We start from the raw sequence: 20,082 nt of genomic DNA on the forward strand, positions 1-20,082 counted from the left end.
GCCCCTGAGATATTGGAACACTGCTATCATGTCTCCCCTAGTCCTTCTTTTCATCAAACTAGACATACCCAGTTCCTGCAATCGTTCTTCATATGTTTTAGCCTCCAGTCCCCTAATCATCTTCGTTGCTCTTCTCTGCACTCTTTCTAGAGTCTCAGCATCTTTTTTACATCGCGGCGACCAAAACTGAATGCAGTATTCCAAGTGTGGCCTTACCAAGGCATTATAAAGTGGCACTAATACTTCACGTGATCTTGATTCTATCCCTCTGTTTATGCAGCCCAGAACTGTGTTGGCTTTTTTAGCAGCTGCTGCACACTGCTGGCTCATATCTAAATGGTTATCCACTAGGACTCCAAGATCCCTCTCACAGGTACTACTATTGAGCAAGGTACCACATATACGGTACCTGTGCAGTTTGGGTTCTTTTGCCTAAATGTAGAACCTTACTTTTTTCACTGTTGAATTTCATTTTGTTAGATAGCACCCAATGTTCAAGTCTGTCAAGATCTTTCTGTAACTTGAGCCTATCTTCTGGAGTGTTGGCTATTCCTGCCAGCTTGGTGTCATCTGCAGATTTGATGAGTTCCCCATCTATCCCCTCATCCAAATCATTGATGAAGATGTTGAAGAGTACTGGGCCTAAAACAGAGCCTTGGGGTACTCCACTGCATACTTCCCTCCATGTGGATGTAGTTCCATCTGGTGGTGGTACTGTCTAACCCACATTTTTCTACTTTATCTAGTAGTAGGTTATGGTCTACTGTATCAAATGCTTTACTAAAGTCCAAGTAAATTATATCGACAGCATTCCTCTGGTCTACTAATTTTGTCACTTTGTCAAAGAATGCAATAAGATTAGTCTGGCATGATCTGTTTTTGACAAACCCATGTTGGTTTTTGGTTATTACTGGGTTGGATTTGACCTCAATGGGCCAGGGTGGGCGTGGCCAGGGGAGCATGGCCAGATCGACATCACTTATGTCGGGGGCGCCTGTGGTGGTCGGAGCGCTCTGCCAGCGAAAACGGGCTCCCGAGCTGCATTTTCAGCTACAACAGCCTCCTGCAACCCTCTGCCAGTGAAAACGGAGCTTGTGGGGGCCGCCCATAACCATCCCAAGCTCCATTTTCATTGGCAGAGGCACCGTAGGCCAGTCCTTTGCTGTTTCCAAGGCAGCCACATGGGCCAGATCTAAGCACCCCGTGGGCTGGATCTGCCCGCCCCCAGGAGCTTCAATTTGACACCCCTGCTGTAGATGTTGCATAGCTGCTGTTTTGCATCATGGATCCCAATATCCCACCCACATGAAGCCAAGATTAATAGCAATTGCACTTAGATTTATATACCACTTCATATTGCTTTACAGTCCTCTCTAAGTAGTTGTCACATTCCATAGTTTCATAGGAGGTGACAGCAGGTTTACGGAGTCAGCCTATTGCCCCCAACAACTTGGCTCCTCATTTTACTGACCTTGGAAGGATGGAAGCCGGCAGTCAGCAGAAGTAGGCTGCAGTACTGCATTCTAACCATTGGGCCATCACATCTCTTGGGCCCTTGGTGTTCTCTTGGGTTTTCTTGGGGATATTTCTCTGACTAGATAACATCAGTGCTAAAAGGGTTTGCTCTCTGTTGATGTACAGGTGACCTCCCCTGTCAGTGTTGGTGGAAGTATTCTTGGTGGTTCCTTTATTGGATTGATGTTTAGTGTTTGATTGTTTGTCTGAGTTGGCGGATCCTTGACTGGGTTATTTTTTAATTGCTTGATTGCTGGCCTGGGATTAATCTTGATGTTAAACTCTGCTTGTTTGGGTATTGATTGCTGGCCAGGAAGCGTTATGGTCTTTTTGATGGTCTCTTTTGAATAGTATGTTGATGTTTTTTATCTCTATGTGCCTGTTGATGGTTGGTTTGTCTGAATACCGGGCATCCAGGAATTCTCTGGTGATTTTGGACTTTTGATATGAGGGCTCCTTTGTGCTCTCTGAGCTTGGTTGTTTTCTTGCAGACGTTTCATTCCCCAAACTAGGTAACATCAACAGCACTGATGATGTTACCTAGTTTGGGGGATGAAACAACCAAGGACCCCTCATATCAACCCTGAACTACACATATTCTCTTTTATTGGGACTTTTGATATTTCTACAGAAGGAGGTGACAGAGGAGTATCTTTTACACAGTTCTGTTTTTTTAACTCTAAGACCAGGAATGCAAATACATCTAAAAAAATCCAGTCTAGAGATGAAAGCAAACCTTCAGCATGACCAAGTTCACCAGTTCTCAATTTAGTACACTTATTGAAGAATCCAGCAGAGATGAATCAGAAATAGTCAGCGTGAGCTTCCCCAGAGGAGATCAAATCAGCAAGATGGTAGGTGCAGCTTCACAATGTAAGCCCAGCCCCTTCTGGTGGTATGTGCAATATTACTGGAGCCACAAAAGAATTGGGGCTTCAGTCACAAAGCTGTCAGGGTTCCGACAGATGCCCTAATTAAATCATGAGTCTTGAGCCAAGCTTCAAAAGAAATCCAGTTATGTATTAGGAGTTTCATGTCAGCACATTCCCAAGTGAAGCCAGCTCTGACCCTACGTAATTTATGTTCCAATTATGACCCTGTTTCCCCCAATTCCCCCAGGGTGTGTCTTCAATCACATTCCCCAACGGAGCAATTTCGCGGGTTGTAGAGGTCACTCCCCTCCAGCTGCTGTAGGTAACTCTAGGATACAGCCTTGAGAGAGATAAGTATGGAATGTGCATCTGTCTTTGGCTGCTGTGCCATTTCACCCATTTCCCATCCACCCTGGCCTATGGCAACTCAAGAGCTGGCCAAGGATATTTTGTGAGTTGACAAAAACCATACCAGCTGTTTTGAAGAATTTGAACCCTTTGAGGTTACTATTTTTTCAGTTCCAAGTAAAACAATCGAGTTTATACAGCATCAGATACTGTGACCTAGAAAGAAATAAGTTGGTGTTCATGATGATAAGTTCATGATGAAATTCAATTTGTAGAGTGATTAGGTTGTGGTCCCCCAGTGTCCAGCTGAGCTGGCGGCAGACTCGGACAGTGAGGAGGTTAAGGAGGAATACGGGCCAGTCCTGGAGTCTGGGGAAGGCTCTGATGAGTGCTCTGCATCAGAGGCAGAGATGGGGCCAGGGCCGTCCAACAGTTATCAGCTACCTTCGGAGTCGGAGATAAGTGGGGCTGAAGAACATCTGGAGCCTGTTCCCGATGTGCACATGTGCAGAGCTGCCAGTAGAAGGGAACAGTTAAGGAATAAGGGCCGACTCGGGAGTAAAGGCACAAGTGGACAGTGAATGGCCCCTCCCATAGGGAATAAAGAGGAGTGAAAGGGGAGTGAAGTTTGCAGGAGACAATTAGTTCATTTCATTAGGGGGAAGATCTGTTTGTGACTCTCAGAACCTCCTTGCCAAGTCTTTTCTTGTACAGCATTGCATTTGGAAGATATCGGCTTGGCAGCTCTCCACGTTTGATAAGGTCCGTGGTTATAAATTCACCCATAAAGACTGTTTGCCGGGACTTTGCTGGATTTGAATGAGAGGAATTCACATTAGCTTAATAAAAAGGGGTTTTGTCAGGACAAGGAGTCTGCTTCCTGCTTTTTTAAAGCCTAGGTTAGAACATTAGGTGCCATACTAAAAGCTGAGAGAATGTGACTTCTAGTCCTCCCCTAGTCAGGAAATCTGGTTGAGTGATTTGAGGTCAATCCCTGTAACCTCTGTGCAACCCGTCTCTTAGGATTGTGGTTATAAGATAAACAGAGGTGGAAGCATTATATCCACCACCTTGAGTTGTAGCAATTTAAGAGAGGATAAAATAAAGATGACAACAATAATGGATCTCATAATGAACACATCCTTTTGACCTCTTCACAGCTTGATGAGGATGCCGCTGTAGACTAGACTACATAAAACCAATTAGATATTATAATGGTAAGTGAGAATGACCTTGGGAGAATGAGCAAAAGCAGTAGTGGGATTCAGCCGGTTTGGGCAGGTTCAAGCGAACCATTAGTTAAATTGCTGGCAGGATCCACCCCTTCCCACCCCACCCCTTCCCAGAGTCCCCACACGCCCCATTTTGGAAAGTGCAGGGAGGCCTCCTAGGCCCAAAATTGGGTGTGGGGAGCGGCATGCTCCCCCCATGGCCCGTTTTTACTTCTGGGAGGCATCTGGGAGGCTTCCTAGGCCCGTTTTCACTTCCCATGAGGCTTCAGGGAGGCATCCTAGGCCCATTTTTGCTTCCCAGAAGGCTTCAGGGAGGCCTTCTAGGCCCAAAATGGGGCACGGGGTCGTGGGGTGCAGCACGACACCGCCTCCCATGGCCCATTTTTGCTCCCAGGGGATTGCAGGAGTGCTGCCTTTACACCCCCTGGCCCCACCCACTATGGCCACGCCCACCCAACTGGTCATTAGGGCAGAGAACCAGTTGTTAAATTATTTGAATCCCACCATTGAGCAAAAGGGATGCTGCTAACAGAAGGGTCAGATAAGAGATAGCATTGCCTACAGCAGGACAGTGGGTGAAGTAAAAGGCTCAGAAGAAGCCCTCCCTAGTTTCTCAGGTGTCCTAGAAGACAAGGTTGGTATCCACCTTGCCAGGCAAACCACACAGGAATCACAACCAACTCAGCTAACTTTATTTGATTGTAAGGCTGCACTGACAGAATCTTGCAAGTCTAGAAGCGTAATTCTCTTCCCCTCGCCCCCCCCCCCATATCATTTTGAGCCTGAGAAACTAGGGAGGGTCTCTTCTGAATCTCATGCTCCACCCACTTTCCAGCTGCAGGCTATGCTTTCTCTTATCTGACTTCGGCAGCATCCCTTCGCTCCTTTCCACACATACCATTACAGATTAGAACCTCAATTTATCAATACTTAGAAATAATTACAGAGCAATTCCTGGGAATTCGTAGCGGCTATGGGTTTTACTTGAAGACATCTTCTTGGTCAGACTTTGATGACATGCTTGTGGCCCCCATCTAGACTTTTTTAACCCCCTAATTGATGGATAATTGATGCATTACAGTTTTCTGAAAACTGATTGTAATGCTGGTCTTGTAACGGAGACTGAATTTAATTGCTTCCAGGTGTAACTTTTTGATCTACAATATTTTTAGCTTAAGGCATATTAAAAGTAACAGTTACTCTACATGGAAGTTTATTCTGGGTGACATCATAGTTATGTAGGCTTTCTACTCTTATTCTTCCTTTTTTCACTGTGCTTCTCTATGTTCCAGGATGCTCTGATACTTCCTGGTAGTCTCCTAACTATCAGGTTAGTATTTGGTTAAGAAGAAATCGCTAAATAGGGATGGGGAGATGGAAACATTTTGCAATGGAGAATTTATGTTGCATTCTTGAGAGACTGCTTAAGGAAGAAAGACATTTCAGAAGAATCCTTGGTGAATATTGGAAGGTGGAACGTTGTTTTGGTACTGATTGATGAAGGTTGGATATTAAAAACTATGTACTTTAATGAAGAACAAATACAAACTCAATTGGAAATTTCTGAGATCGGGGAGTCGAAGTTTTAAGGAGTGACTATGGATTATGATTTGTGTTATATTTTAATTTTTGACTGTTAGTTTTATACCCTGTATTCGGTTCTGGGAAGTCCCGTGGGGTGGGGGATGAGGTAGAAAATGGATTGATGGTTAATGTACAGAGATGATTGAAGATGTATAATCAATGTAAGATCGGAGCTGCCTGGCTACCATTTCAGAATGATGGGAAGGAAGGAAGTAGGAGAGAGAAGGAGGTAGGAAAGAGAAGAGGAGGAAGATGAAAGGAAGGAAGAAGGATAGAAGAGGGAGAAGAAAGGAGTAGGGAGGAAGGAGGAGAGGAGGTAGATAAGAGAAGGGGAGGATGGTCATGGAAAGTAGAAGAAGGTAGAGAAGGGAAGAGAGTTAAAGGAAGGGGGTGGTGACCGGGCAGGTCCGATTAATTGTATATGATGGTACATTAAATATGTTATTGGATATGAATGTTAAAATAAAACTTTTTAAAAAGGAGAATTTATGTTGCCAATGGAACAGTCAGATAATAGGTAGCTGGATAGTAGTGGGGCAAGATGTTTAGAAGAAACCCATCATAGGTTCTCCTGCTAAATGGGAAATTTAACTTCATGGATATTTTCATTTTTTAAAAAAATGCTGTAGTGTTTTTATTACTTTACTCACATGAATTAAAATATTATATTCCACTATTTTAACACAGGATATTTCGGAGTATGAGACACTCCAGAGTATAAGTTTATTAGTTTTTGGGGAAGAAAACAAGAAAAAGAATTCTGCCTCTGCCTCCCAGCATCCATCAGTATTCATCTGGCTAACATCCTTGCAGCAAACAGCAAACAGTCCGGTCAGCTTCAGCATGTTATCGCAGCCTGATTCATCATGAGCAGCTGATTTGTGGTTGGATTGGCCTCCCGGAATACTGCCAATTAGCTGTTCCGGGCTGCGGGGATAGCCACAGCCCATCACTGCCTGCGTGTGTCGCGTTTTCAGCCTCCACACACCTCATTTTTGGCCTCCATGCGTCACATTTTTTGCCAGTTCCAGGCAGCAGGGATTGGCGGTGGTGGTGGCAGCGATCCCCAGTGCTTGGAACCGGCCAAAAATGCGATGCACGGAGGCCAAAAACGGGGTGCACAGAGGTTGAAAATGCAATGTGCAGAGGCAGTGATCGGTGGCGATGTTCTATGGCGATCCCGCGGCCTGGACCGGGTCTAAAATGGAGCATGTAGAGGTTGAAAATGTGACACACAGAGGCTGAAAATGGCCGAAGGATGGGGTCCATCAGGTTGGGTTCGGCAACATTCTGTGTATAAGATACATAGATATTTCCACCCACTTTTGAGGTCGGGGGAAGCACATCTTATACTCCGAAAAGTACAGTATTTGTAAATGTCTGTGGATATTTTCACTCATCCATATCATGGTTCTCCCAAAGGTGTTTTCTCAAAACTGGACTTTGTTCTTCCTTGAAGACGTTTTGCTTTACATCCAAGAAGCTTCTTCAGTTCTGATTGAATTGTGGAGGAGGGAAGGAATATTTGCACTATTCAGGTGACCCTGAGGGCACAGATAAACCTTCAAGTGGCCTCAGTGACTCTCAGAAAGAGTGCTAACAATGAGATGACTGCAAGGAATATAAATCCTTCCAGCCTCCTGCATTCAGTCAGAACTGAAGAAGAGAAGAGAAGAGAAAAGAGAAGAGAAGAGAAGAGAAGAGAAGAGAAGAGAAGAGAAGAGAAGAGAAGAGAAGAGAAGAGAGTGGAGTGGAGTGGAGTGGAGTGGAGTGGAGTGGAGTGGAGTGGAGTGGAGTGGAATGGGACGGGACGGGACGGGACGGGACGGGACGGGACGGGACGGGACGGGACGGGACAGAATAGAATAGAATTCTTTATTGGCCAAGTGTGATTGGACACACAAGGAATTTGTCTTGGTGCATACGCTCTCAGTGTACATAAAAGAAAAGATACCTTCATCAAGAATCATAAGGTACAACACTTAATGAGAGTCATAGGGTACAAATAAGCAATCAGGAAGCTTCTTGGATGAGATGTAAAATGTCTTCAAGGAAAAACAAAGTCCAGTTGCCTTTGGGAAAAGCACCTTTGGGATATATTTGTAAATATTAGCATTTGCAAATACATGTTGGCATGGGTTTGCTGTGCTGCAATATATATCTTCCTATAAGCCATTGGCCACAGTTTGGGAAAACTGCCACATAAATAAAGCGACAATGAAGAATTTGTTCAGGGTGGAAATTTAAGTGTGTATCGCTCTCTTTCCCTCTGATATCAATTACCCAGCTTCATTCTCTTTCACTATCTCCTCACAATGCTGTGAGTTATAGACGATATGACCTTATTGGCGGTACAGTGCAATCTTGCATTTAGATAAAGAAATCAGAACATGATAAATGGATTATAGGGCACTTGTCAGTACCAAACAACCCTTGGGGCCTTGTTAGTGCTGAAATGGATTTGCTTTCCTCTCTTTTACCATCACTAATGGTCACTACTAAGATGCAGGAAGAAGCACATCCACAGTTCCTAGTGTACCATATCAACTGTAAGTTGTTGTTTGGAGAACTCTGGCTTTTAAAAACAAGGAATAATGGCAGTTGACGATGGAACACATCAAAGCAATGACTGGATCGATTTTTTTTTCCTTAGTCCATTACATAACTAGCTCTCTGAAAATTGAGATCTCAGCATCTTGTGGCAGTTGCATATCGGACATTAATACATTCGAAGGAGTCCAGAGATATTTCACAAGAAGAGTCCTCCACTCCTCCGCTCGCAACAAAATACCTTATGCCACCAGACTTCAAATTTTGGGCTTAGACAACTTAGAACTTTGCCATCTTCAGTCTGACCTAAGCATAGTACATAAAATCATCTGCTACAATGTCCTACCAGCCAATGACTACTTCAGCTTCAACGTGTTATCGCAGCCTGATTCATCACGAGCAGCTGATTTGTGGTTGGATTGGCCTCCCGGAATACTGCCAATCAGCTGTTCCGGGCTGCGGGGATAGCCGCAGCCCATCACCGCCTGCGTGTGTCGCGTTTTCAGCCTCCACACACCTCATTTTTGGCCTCCATGCGTCACATTTTTTGCCAGTTCCAGGCAGCAGGGATCGGCGGTGGCGGTGGCAGCAATCCCCACTGTTTGGAACTGGCCAAAAATGCGATGCACGGTGCGCAGAGGTTGAAAATGCAATGTGCAGAGGCGGTGATCGGTGGCGATGTTCTATGGCGATCCCGCAGCCTGGACTGGGTCTAAAATGGAGCATGTAGAGGCTGAAAATGTGACACACAGAGGCTGAAAACGGCCGAAGGATGGGGTCCATCAGGTTGGCTTCGGCAACATTCTGTGTATAAGATACATAGATATTTCCACCCACTTTTGAGGTGGGGGGAAGCACAGCTTATATTCTGAAAAGTACGGTATTTGTAAATGTCTGTGGATATTTTCAGTCATCCATATCATGGTTCTCCCAAAGGTGTTTTCTCAAAACTGGACTTTGTTCTTCCTTGAAGACGTTTTGCTTCACATCCAAGAAGCTTCTTCAGTTCTGATTGAATTGTGGAGGAGGGAAGGAATATTTGCGCTATTCAGGTGACCCTGAGGGCACAGATAAACCTTCAAGTGGCCTCAGTGACTCTCAGAAAGAGTGCTAACAACGAGATGACTGCAAGGAATATAAATCCTTCCAGCCTCCTGCATTCAGTCAGAACTGGAGAAGAGAAGAGAAGAGAAGAGAAGAGAAGAGAAGAGAAGAGAAGAGAAGAGAAGAGAAGAGAAGAGAAGAGAGTGGAGTGGAGTGGAGTGGAGTGGAGTGGAGTGGAGTGGAGTGGGACGGGACGGGACGGGACGGGACGGGATGGGACGGGACGGGACGGGACGGGACGGGACAGAATAGAATAGAATTCTTTATTGGCCAAGTGTGATTGGACATACAAGGAATTTGTCTTGGTGCATACACTCTCAGTGTACATAAAAGAAAAGATACCTTCATCAAGAATCATAAGGTACAACACTTAATGAGAGTCATAGGGTACAAATAAGCAATCAGGAAGCTTCTTGGATGAGATGTAAAATGTCTTCAAGGAAAAACAAAGTCCAGTTGCCTTTGGGAAAAGCACCTTTGGGATATATTTGTAAATATTAGCATTTGCAAATACATGTTGGCATGGGTTTGCTGTGCTGCAATATATATCTTCCTATAAGCCATTGGCCACAGTTTGGGAAAACTGCCACATAAATAAAGCGACAATGAAGAATTTGTTCAGGGTGGAAATTTAAGTGTGCGTCACTCTCTTTCCCTCTGATATCAATTACCCAGCTTCATTCTCTTTCACTATCTCCTCGCAATGCTGTGAGTTATAGACGAGATGACCTTATTGGCGGTACAGTGCAATCTTGCATTTAGATAAAGAAATCAGAACATGATAAATGGATTATAGGGCACTTGTCGGTACCAAACAACCCTTGGGGCCTTGTTAGTGCTGAAATGGATTTGCCTTCCTCTCTTTTACCATCACTAATGGTCACTGCTAAGATGCAGGAAGAAGCACATCCACAGTTCCTAGTGTACCATATCAACTGTAAGTTGTTGTTTGGAGAACTCTGGCTTTTAAAAACAAGGAATAATGGCAGTTGACGATGGAACACATCAAAGCAATGACTGGATCGATTTTTTTTTCCTTAGTCCATTACATAACTAGCTCTCTGAAAATTGAGATCTCAGCATCTTGTGGCAGTTGCATATCGGACATTAATACATTCGAACGAGTCCAGAGATATTTCACAAGATGAGTCCTCCACTCCTCCGCTCGCAACAAAATACTTTATGCCACCAGATTTCAAATTTTGGGCTTAGACAACTTAGAACTTCGCCGTCGTCAGTCTGACCTAAGCATAGTACATAAAATCATCTGCTACAATGTCCTACCAGCCAATGACTACTTCAGCTTCAACCGAAACAATAAACAAGCACACAATAGATACAAACTCATGGTAAACCGATCCAAACTAGACTGCAGAAAATAGGACTTCAGTAACAGAGTTGTCAATGCCTGGAATGCACTACCTGACTCTGTGGTTTCTTCTCCAAATCCCCAAAACTTTAACCTAAGACTGTCTACTGTTGACCTCACCCCATTCCTAAGAGGGCTGTAAGGGGCATGCATAAGTGTATCAGCATGCCTACCGTCCCTGTCCTAATGTTTTCTTTTATTCGTATCCTTTACATGTATTTATAATTATGTTTACACTTGTATCTGTCATAAAATACATGCTCGTTGAAAATAAATAAAAATAAAAAAGTTGTCCTCATAAGATGCACCAGTAACAACACCTTGGCTTTCTATCAGTGTGTTGTCTAAGTCAGGGGTCTCCAACCTTGGCAACTTTAAGACTTGTGAACTTCAATTCCCAGAGTTCCACAGCCAGCGGAGTTGAGTTCAAGATTAGACTCTATTTAAGTGACCATAAGTCTCCTTCTATGGTGAGTCTGGATTCACAGGACAAAGGGCCTGCATTCCAGAGAACCAAGAAACAGTGTGGTTTAGATCAGGGTCTCCAACTTTGGCAACTTTAAGACTTGTGGACTTCAACTCCCAGAGTTCCCCAGCCAGCAAAGCTGGCTGAGGAACTCTGGGAGTTGAAGTTCACAAGTCTTAAAGTTGCCAAGGTTGGAGACCCCCTGGTTTAGATCATCTGGCTGTGAGAAAGAGAGTCAAGATAGCTCCTTCCTAGAAGTTCTCAAAGCATATATAGGAGAAAAAGTGTATAGAATAGAACAACAGAAGGGACCTTGGAGATCTTCTAGTCCAACCCCCTTCTCTAGCAGGAAATCCAACACCATTTCAGACAAATTGTTATCCAATCTCTTCTTTAAAACTTCCAGTGTTGGAGCATTCACATCCTCTGGAGGAAAGTTGTTCCACTGATTAATTGTTCTAACTGTCAGGAAATTTCTCCTTAGTTCTAAGTTGGATTTCTCCTTGATTAAGTTTCCATCCATTGCTTGTCCTGCCCTCAGGTGCTTTGGAGAATAGCTTGACTCCCTTAAGTCAAGGGAGTTTATGAGATATTGGAACACTGCTATCATGTCTCCCCTAGTCCTTCTTTTCATTAAAATAGACATTACCCAGTTCCTGCAACTGTCCTTTGTATGTTTTAGCCTCCAGTCCCCTAATCATCTTTGTTGCTCTTCACTTGTCCAGGCATCTCTTGGAATTGGACATGACTGAAACAGAAGAAGAAAAAATAATTTGTACAGGACTAAAGCAACAGTCTACCCATCAGAGTTGCAAAGGGTTACTCAGAAACTCCATCCCTCTTTTCAGTGGATGAATAATTTGGATGAACATTTCCTTGGCAGATGATTTCAGATCTGCCTGCCTACCTATCTATCTAGCTGGGTTTCAAAAACCTGACACCGAAGAGACATTGGAACAAGAAGAGACAATAAGATGACCGAATTTGGGAGGGCAGGGAGATAGTTACGCTTGGAGAATATGCTAGCACTGTTTGACAAATTATATTAGAAAAAGGCCTAAAAAGATTATCTTAAAAAGAGGTTAGGTTGCTTCTCTCCTTGATTAGTTTCCACCCATTGCTTCTTGTTCTACCCTCAGGTGCTTTGGAGAATAGTTTGACTCCCTCTTCTTTGTGGCAGCACCTGAGATATTGGAACACTGCTATCATGTCTCCCCTAGTCCTTCTTTTCATTAAACTAGACATACCCAATTTCAGCAACTGGAAGAAGCTGCGGTTGGAGTTAAAAGGGAGTTCAGCCTAGAATCCCTATGTAGCCATAGGCAAACTCAAGCCTCCCTCGAATTCCACTGACCCTTATCTAATTCCAAGCAGATGCTAACCGTTAGTTAAGAAGATGCCTGAGCATAGGTATAATTAACAATAAAGCAGCTTTTATTGGACCTTCACATGTGGACCTGATCTTTTGTGTCTGACAGCACATCTTAAATGATGGTGTAGTTGCTTTAGTTTGGTAAGATTCTGTCTGTAGGTGAGGAACAATAAAGGAAAGTTATGCTTGGAAGTTATTTTATGTGTCTTTGGTTTTCTGGAATGTAGCTTTTGTCTCCTGTGTCTTGTCCTGCCTTCAGGTCAGGGGTGAAATTCAGCAGGTTCTGACAGGTTCTGGAGAACCAGTAGCAGAAAGTTTGAGTAGTTCGGAGAACCGGCAAACACCACCTCTGGCTGGCCCCAGAGTGGGGTAAGAATGGAGATTTTGCAATATCCTTCCCCCAGGAGTGGGAAGGGAATGGAGATTTTGCAGTATCCTTCCCCTGCCATGCCCACCAAGCCATGCCCATCAAGCCACACCATGCCCACCAAGCCACGCCCACAGAACTGGTAGTAAAGCAACCTGAATTCCACCAGTGCTTCGGAAAATAGGTTGACCCTCCTCTTCTTTGTGGCAGCCCTTCAAATATTGGAACACTGCTGTCATGTCACTCCTAGTCCCCTTTTTCATTAAACTAGACATACCCAATTCCTGCAACCGTTCTTGACATGTTTCTGCCTTTGTTTTAGGTTTAGAAATGATTCTTCTGCCTTGTTTGGATCTTTCAAGTACGTTCACATAAATAACTGAATAAAATCATTTTCCTCCTGCTCCTTGAGTCAAAAAGGTAGTGGATGGAGTTACAATTGGCAAAATTGAACATAAACATCGGGGGACATATTACGATTACTTCAGAAAGTGCAGGATTGGTCTCTTCTTTGCTGACAGCTTTTAAGTAGGATACTAAGGATAGAGAAGTAGTTTATATTAGTTGCAGGTAACTTTGAAGTATTTTCCACTTCGACGGTTCTATAATGCTACGTCTACTAAAAAGAAGAGCCACTTAATTCGATAAATGTATTTTCAGGAAAACTGCAAACTTTCTGTCCTCTATGATAAAAGCGATCTATACTTAAGAATAAACCCTTAGCCAGCACTCCAAAAGTTTTGCTTATTGTGTTGGGGGAATTCTAGATCTTGGAGTCCATCAAAAGTAAGACACCCGAGATGCACAGAAGAGATTTCAATCCATCAATTAATCTGGTAGCAGACTCACAGAAAGCAGCCACGTCTACGGGCCACATTCATTACTTCTCTGAAGTCATTAGGAGCGGAGAGCTGAGTGTGCATGAATTCGTATAGGGAATTAATGGGGCACGTCTGGGAAAGATAATAGCTTGGCTGTGGAGGACAGAGATGTGGAGGGGAGGAGGGGAGGGGAGGGGAAAACTCTGGGGGGAAAAGATTAGAACAGAAAATGCTGCAATATATATTTTGAGCAGCAAAGAAGTCAAGGCTAGACTTCTTACTAGCTAACATTGAGCAGAAGAACAGAGTTGGAAGGGACCTTAGAGGTCTTCTAGTCCAGCCCCCTACTTAGGCAGGAAACCCTACACCATTTCAGACAAATGGTTATCCAACATCTTCTTGAAAATTTCCAGTGTTGGAGCATTTACAACTTCTGGAGGCAAGTTGTTCCACTGATTAATTGTTCTAACTGTAAGGAAATTTCTCCTTAGTTCTAAGTTGCTTCTCTCCTTGATTAGTTTCCACCCATTGCTTCTTGTCCTGCCCTCAGGTGCATTGGAGAATAGCTTGACTCCCTCTTTTTGTGGCAGCTCCGCTTCTTTGTGGCAGCACCGCTATCATGTCATCCCTATCATGTCCTTCTTTTCATTAGCATTAGCAATTAGATTTATATACCGCTTTACAGTCCTCTCTAAGCTGTTTACAGAGTCAGCATATTGCCCCCAACAATATGGGTCCTCATTTTACCGACCTCGGAAGGATGGAAGGCTGAGTCAACCTGAGTCAACTACGTTAGACACACCCAATTCCTGCAACCGTTCTTTATATGTTTTAGCCTCCAGTCCCTTAGAGTTACTCTAGAAATTACTTTAATTTCTATAAATTACTCTAGATCAGGGGTCTCCAACCTTGGCAACTGTAAGACTTGTGGACTTCAAGCTGGCTGAGGAATTCTGGGAGTTGAAGTCCACAAGTCTTAAAGTTGCTAAGGTTCGAGACCCCTGATCTAGAAAGTAATTTCTGGAGTTATTTTCATTCTCCAAAAACCTTGACGAAGGAGCATAAAAATCACTGCCACAATTCCAGATGATGCTGCAAAGCTAGTGGAGCTTTCCCACCACAGTCAATGTCTTGGGTTTCCATTACTTTTCTAAATAACAGAATATAACAGAATAACAGAATTAGAAGGTATCTTGGAGGTCTAGTCCAATCCCCTGCTCATACAGGAGACCCTGTTCCACTTCAGACAAATGGCTGTCAAATCTCTTCTTAAAAACCTCCAGTGTTGAAGCACCCACAACTTCTGAAGGCAAGCTGTTCCACTGGTTAATTGTCCTCACTTTTAGGAAGTTTCTCCTTAATTCCAGGTTGCTTCTCTCCTTGATTAGTTTCCATCCATTGCTTCTTGTCCTGCCTTCTGGTAATTTTGAAAATACCTTGACACTCTCTTCTTTGTGGCAGCCCCTAAAATATTGAAATACTACTAAAATATCACCCCTAGTGCTTCTTTTGACTCTTCTGAAAGGAAATGACTCCTTAGCTCTAGGTTGATTCTCTCCTTCATTATTAAAGCATAGAAGATTTCCTGTAAGTATGTATCCAGACTTTCTGTGATTAACTGGACTTTTCCCAGTTTATACCCAAAGAGTGCGGTTGGCTGACCAACCGCACTCAACGTGTAGTCCTCAATGGAACTACATCCACATGGAGGGAAGTATGCAGTGGAGTACCCCAAGACTCTGTTTTAGGCCCAGTACTCTTCAACATCTTCATCAATGACTTGGACAAGGGGATAGATGGGGAACTCATCAAATTTGCAGATGACACCAAGCTGGCAGGAATAGCCAACACTCCAGAAGACAGGCTCAAGATACAGAAAAATCTTGACAGACTTGAACACTGGGCACTATCTAACAAAATGAAATTCAACAGTGAAAAAAGTAAGGTTCTACATTTAGGTAAAAAAACACAAAATGCACAGATACCGGATATGTGGTACCTTGCTCAATAGTAGTAACTGTGAGAGGGATCTTGGAGTCCTAGTGGACAACCATTTACATATGAACCAGCAGTGTGCAGCAGCTGTCAAAAAAGCCAACACAATTCTGGGCTGCATAAACAGAGGGATAGAATCAAGATCACGTGAAGTGTTAGTGCCACTTTATAATGCCTTGGTAAGGCCACACTTGGAATATTGCATTCAGTTTTGGTCGCCACGATGTAAAAAGGATGTTGAGACTCTAGAAAGAGTGCAGAGAAGAGCAACAAAGATGATTAGGGGACTGGAGGCTAAAACATATGAAGAACGGTTGCAGGAACTCAGTATGCCTAGTTTAATGAAAAGAAGGACTGGGGAGACATGATAGCAGTGTTCCAATATCTCAGGGGTTGCCCCAAAGCAGAGGGAGTCAAACTATTCTCCAAAGCACCTGAGGGTAGAACAAGAAGCAATGGGTGGAAACTAATCAAGGAGAGAAGCAACTTAGAACTAAAGAGCAATTTCCTGACAGTTAGAACAATTAATAAGTGGAACAACTTGCCTCCAGAAGTTGTGAATGCACCAACACTGGAAATTTTTAAGAAAATGTTGGATAGCCATTTGTCTGAAATGGTGTAGGGTTTCCTGCCTGGGCAGGGGGTTGGGCTAGAAGACCTCCAACGTCCCTTCCAACTCTGATAATATTATTATTATTATTATTATTATTATTATTATTATTATTATTATTATTATTATTATTGTTATTATTGTTATTATTGTTATTATTGTTATTAGTGGGATGAATTTTCATACAGAATTGAAGAGCCAAAACTAATGAAAAAGACTTATGGGTAAGCTAAAGAAATATCTTACTCCCTTGACCTTCCATCCATCCATCCATCCATCCATCCATCTATCTTAGTGGTGAGAGAGTAATAGTGATGTCTAGGAGGGATTTAGAATAGAATAAAATGGAATAATAGAGTTGGATTTGGAGGTCTTCTAGTCCAACCCCCTGCTTCAGGAAACCTTACACCACTTCAGACAAATGGTTATCCAACATCTTGTTTAAAACTTCCAGTGTTGGAGAATTTACAACTTATGGAGGCAAATCGTTCCACTGATTAATTCTTCTAAATAAGGAAATGTCTCCTTATTTCTAGGTTGCATCTCTCCTTGATTAGTTTCCACCCATTGCTTCTTGTCCTGGCTTTTCTTCTTTGCTTTTCTTCTCTGAGCCCTTTTTACTCACCCCATATGGGGCCTGGTGTCCTGACAAAACAAAGCCTATTCTATTTTTATTTGGATCTTTGATTCAAGCCGTTAGCTAAAGCAGCTGGCCAGGAGTGATATGTAATCACAGGGGAAATGCCCCACAGGAACAGATCAATGGCCCGTCAAATGCTGTCACTGTTCCCCCCCACACACTTTTATCCCAAAGAGGTCCTTGCCAAACATTGCAGGGAAAGTGATAAAACCGCTGTAATGAATCTAATTGTTCCCTATGGCACCCAAGGGAATTGTTCTTCTGTGGCATTCAGTGGAACTCTCAGCTAGACTAACTCAAAATGAGAATTGATTGCTCTAATAATAATCATCTCTTAATATTCATTAACATCTGGTGCTATCTTCATTCATCCCAGACTTCTAGCCCATGTCAATAGTGCTTGAGATTACACCCTCCATTGGAAGAGTGGAATTTCTTCCGCCCTGCCACCTATTATTATTTTTTTAATTAAGTTTTTACAGTTAAACAATTCTTATCCACCGCTTGACCATAAGAAAGGCTGAGCGCCAAAGAATTGAGGCCTTTGAACTCTGGTGCTGGAGAAGACTCCTGCGAGTCCCTTGGACTGCAAGGTGAACAAACAGGTCAGTCCTAGAGGAGATCAACTCTGACTGCTCCTTTAGAAGGCCAGATCCTGAAGATGAAACTCAAATACTTTGGCCACCTCATGAGAAGGAAGGACTCACTGGAGAAGAGCCTAATGCTGGGAATGATTGAGGGCAGAAGAAGAAGGGGACGACGGAGAATGAGGTGGCTGGATGGAGTCATTGAAGCAGTCGGTGTGAGCTTAAATGGACTCCAGAGGATGGTAGAGGATAGGAAGGCCTGGAGGAACGTTGTCCATGGGGTTGCGATGGGTTGGACATGACTTCGCAACTAACAACAACAAATTCACCGCTTACACATGACTGTGACCATTTTTCTATCCTCCTATTAGTATTCATCTATGTCCTATACATTTATACTAATTTTACATTCTATTTAGAGTTCTATCCCCCTTTTTCCTTCTATTTTCAATCCAACTGTATCACTTCTCCAATATTGCGAAAAAATCCGAATCCATCAATCCTTTCAATTCAAGAGGCATTTTTTCCATTTCGGCTCAGTCCAATACTTTTTAATTATTCAATCTTCAGAAGGTATGTTTTGACTTCTCCAACATTGTGTGAAAGCCAATCTTGCCGCAGTTATCATGTGCAGAATAATATATGTTGTTGTTTTCTCCATATTTCCTTTTCATTATTCCTAGAAGAAACAATTCTGGTGTATATTCTATCTTGAAGCCTATTCCTTCCTGTATCCAACTATGTACCTTCATCCAATTTTTTTTAATTTCTGAGCATAACCATCATATATGAAAGAAGGTACCTGCCACCTATTATTAAATAACGCCATTATTATGCTTTGATATTTCAACACTACGTACCCACCAGTCCTGTTTTCCTTTTGCATTTATTGCAGGCCTTCTTAAATGGCTTTTCCCCTAACTTGAAATAAAACCCTCTAACAAGGTAAAATAAACAACAAAATTTACTTATTTTGTTTAAGCAACAGCAATAGCAATAGCACTTAGACTTATATACCGCTTCACAGTGCTTTTACAACCCTCTCTAAGCAGTTTACAAAGTCAGCCTATGACCTCCAACAATCTGGGTCCTCATTTTACCCACCTCGGAGGGATGGGAGGCTGAATCGACCTTGAACCTGGTGAGATTTGAACTGCCAAATTGCAGACAGCCAGCAGTCAGCAGAAGTAGCCTGCAGTATTGCATTCTAACCACTGAGCCACTGCGGCTCTTAGTCTAAGAAAAAATAAATTAAGAAAATGTATATGGCCACCCAGCTCACTCTCTGTAATTCCATGCATTTTACAAAGATAAAAACCTAGTAGAAAAACAATAGAAAATAACAATTCCCCACCCCCCAGTGATAACAATCAGTCAATCAAATAAGTCATTTGACAGGTTCCATCCAGTGGTGAAATCCAAATTTTTTTTACTACCGGTTCTATGGGCGTGGCTTGGTGGGCATGGCAAGGGAAGGATACTGCAAAATCTCCATTCCCACCCCACTCCAGGGGAAGGATACTGCAAAATTCCCATTCCCTCCCCACTCTGGGGCCAGAGTGATATTTGCTGGTTCTCCAAACTACTCAAAATTTCCGCTACTGGTTCTCCGAACTACTCAAAATTTCTACTACTGGTCAGGGGTGAAATGCTCCCGGTTCAGACCGGATCACCTGATCCGGTAGCGATGGGAGCAGGTAGTTCGGAGAACCGGTAGCAAAAATCCCTGCTCCCCCACACTGCCCATGCCTCGCTGTTCCTCTTCTCTGTCCCTGAAGCGCTTCGTTGGTGATATAACTGCAAACGGCCTTAAATGACTGCCGCGGCACTTCAGCTGATCAGCGCTGTAGGCAGCTAGTAGACCGGTGCCTCTATTTTTAGACAACGTAGACCGGTACCTGCCAAAAAAAGACACTTGGTAGACCGGAGCCTCTCAGTGAAACGCAATTGGTAGACTGAAGCCTCTATTTTTAAAGAAGGTAGACCGGTGCGCTCCCAAGTTTTGTATACTTTATTATTTTTATTATTTATTATTATTGACCATGCCCATTCAGTCACCTGACCACCAAGCCACACCCACCAATTAAGCCACACCCACAGAACTGGTAGGGAAAAATTTTAGATTTCATCCTGCTACCGGTTCTCCAGAACCTGTCAGAACCTGCTGGATTTCACCCCTGGTTCCATCCCAACCTGGGTTTCACAGACCTGTTGGCAAAACCAGGTCTTCAGGGTTTTGTGAAAGAGTGTCAAATGGTGGCCAATTATATCTCCACAGGGATGATGTTCCACAGGGAAGGAGCCACCATAGAGAAGGCCCTTGTTCTAAGTCCTGCTAGATAGACCTCCTTAAGAGATGGGACCTGCAACATTCCCTGCCTCCCAATTATATCTATTCAATCTTTGGTGGGTTGGACAGATATGGGAAAAGATTTCAAATAACTTGCTCCCAAGTCATGTAGGGCTTTGAAGGTGACAATCACAGCTTAAATTGGACTTGGAACAAATCGACAGCCAATGCAGCCCCCGCATGAAAAATGACACATGTGCACATCTAGGCCAACGCAAAACCATCTGGGCTGCTGCCTTCTCAACCAATTGAAGCTTCTGGATATTTTTTCAAGGGCGGCCCCACGCAAAGCGTGTTGCA

Source organism: Ahaetulla prasina, chromosome 3 (assembly GCF_028640845.1).
Source record: "Ahaetulla prasina isolate Xishuangbanna chromosome 3, ASM2864084v1, whole genome shotgun sequence".
Lineage (NCBI taxonomy): Eukaryota > Metazoa > Chordata > Lepidosauria > Squamata > Colubridae > Ahaetulla > Ahaetulla prasina.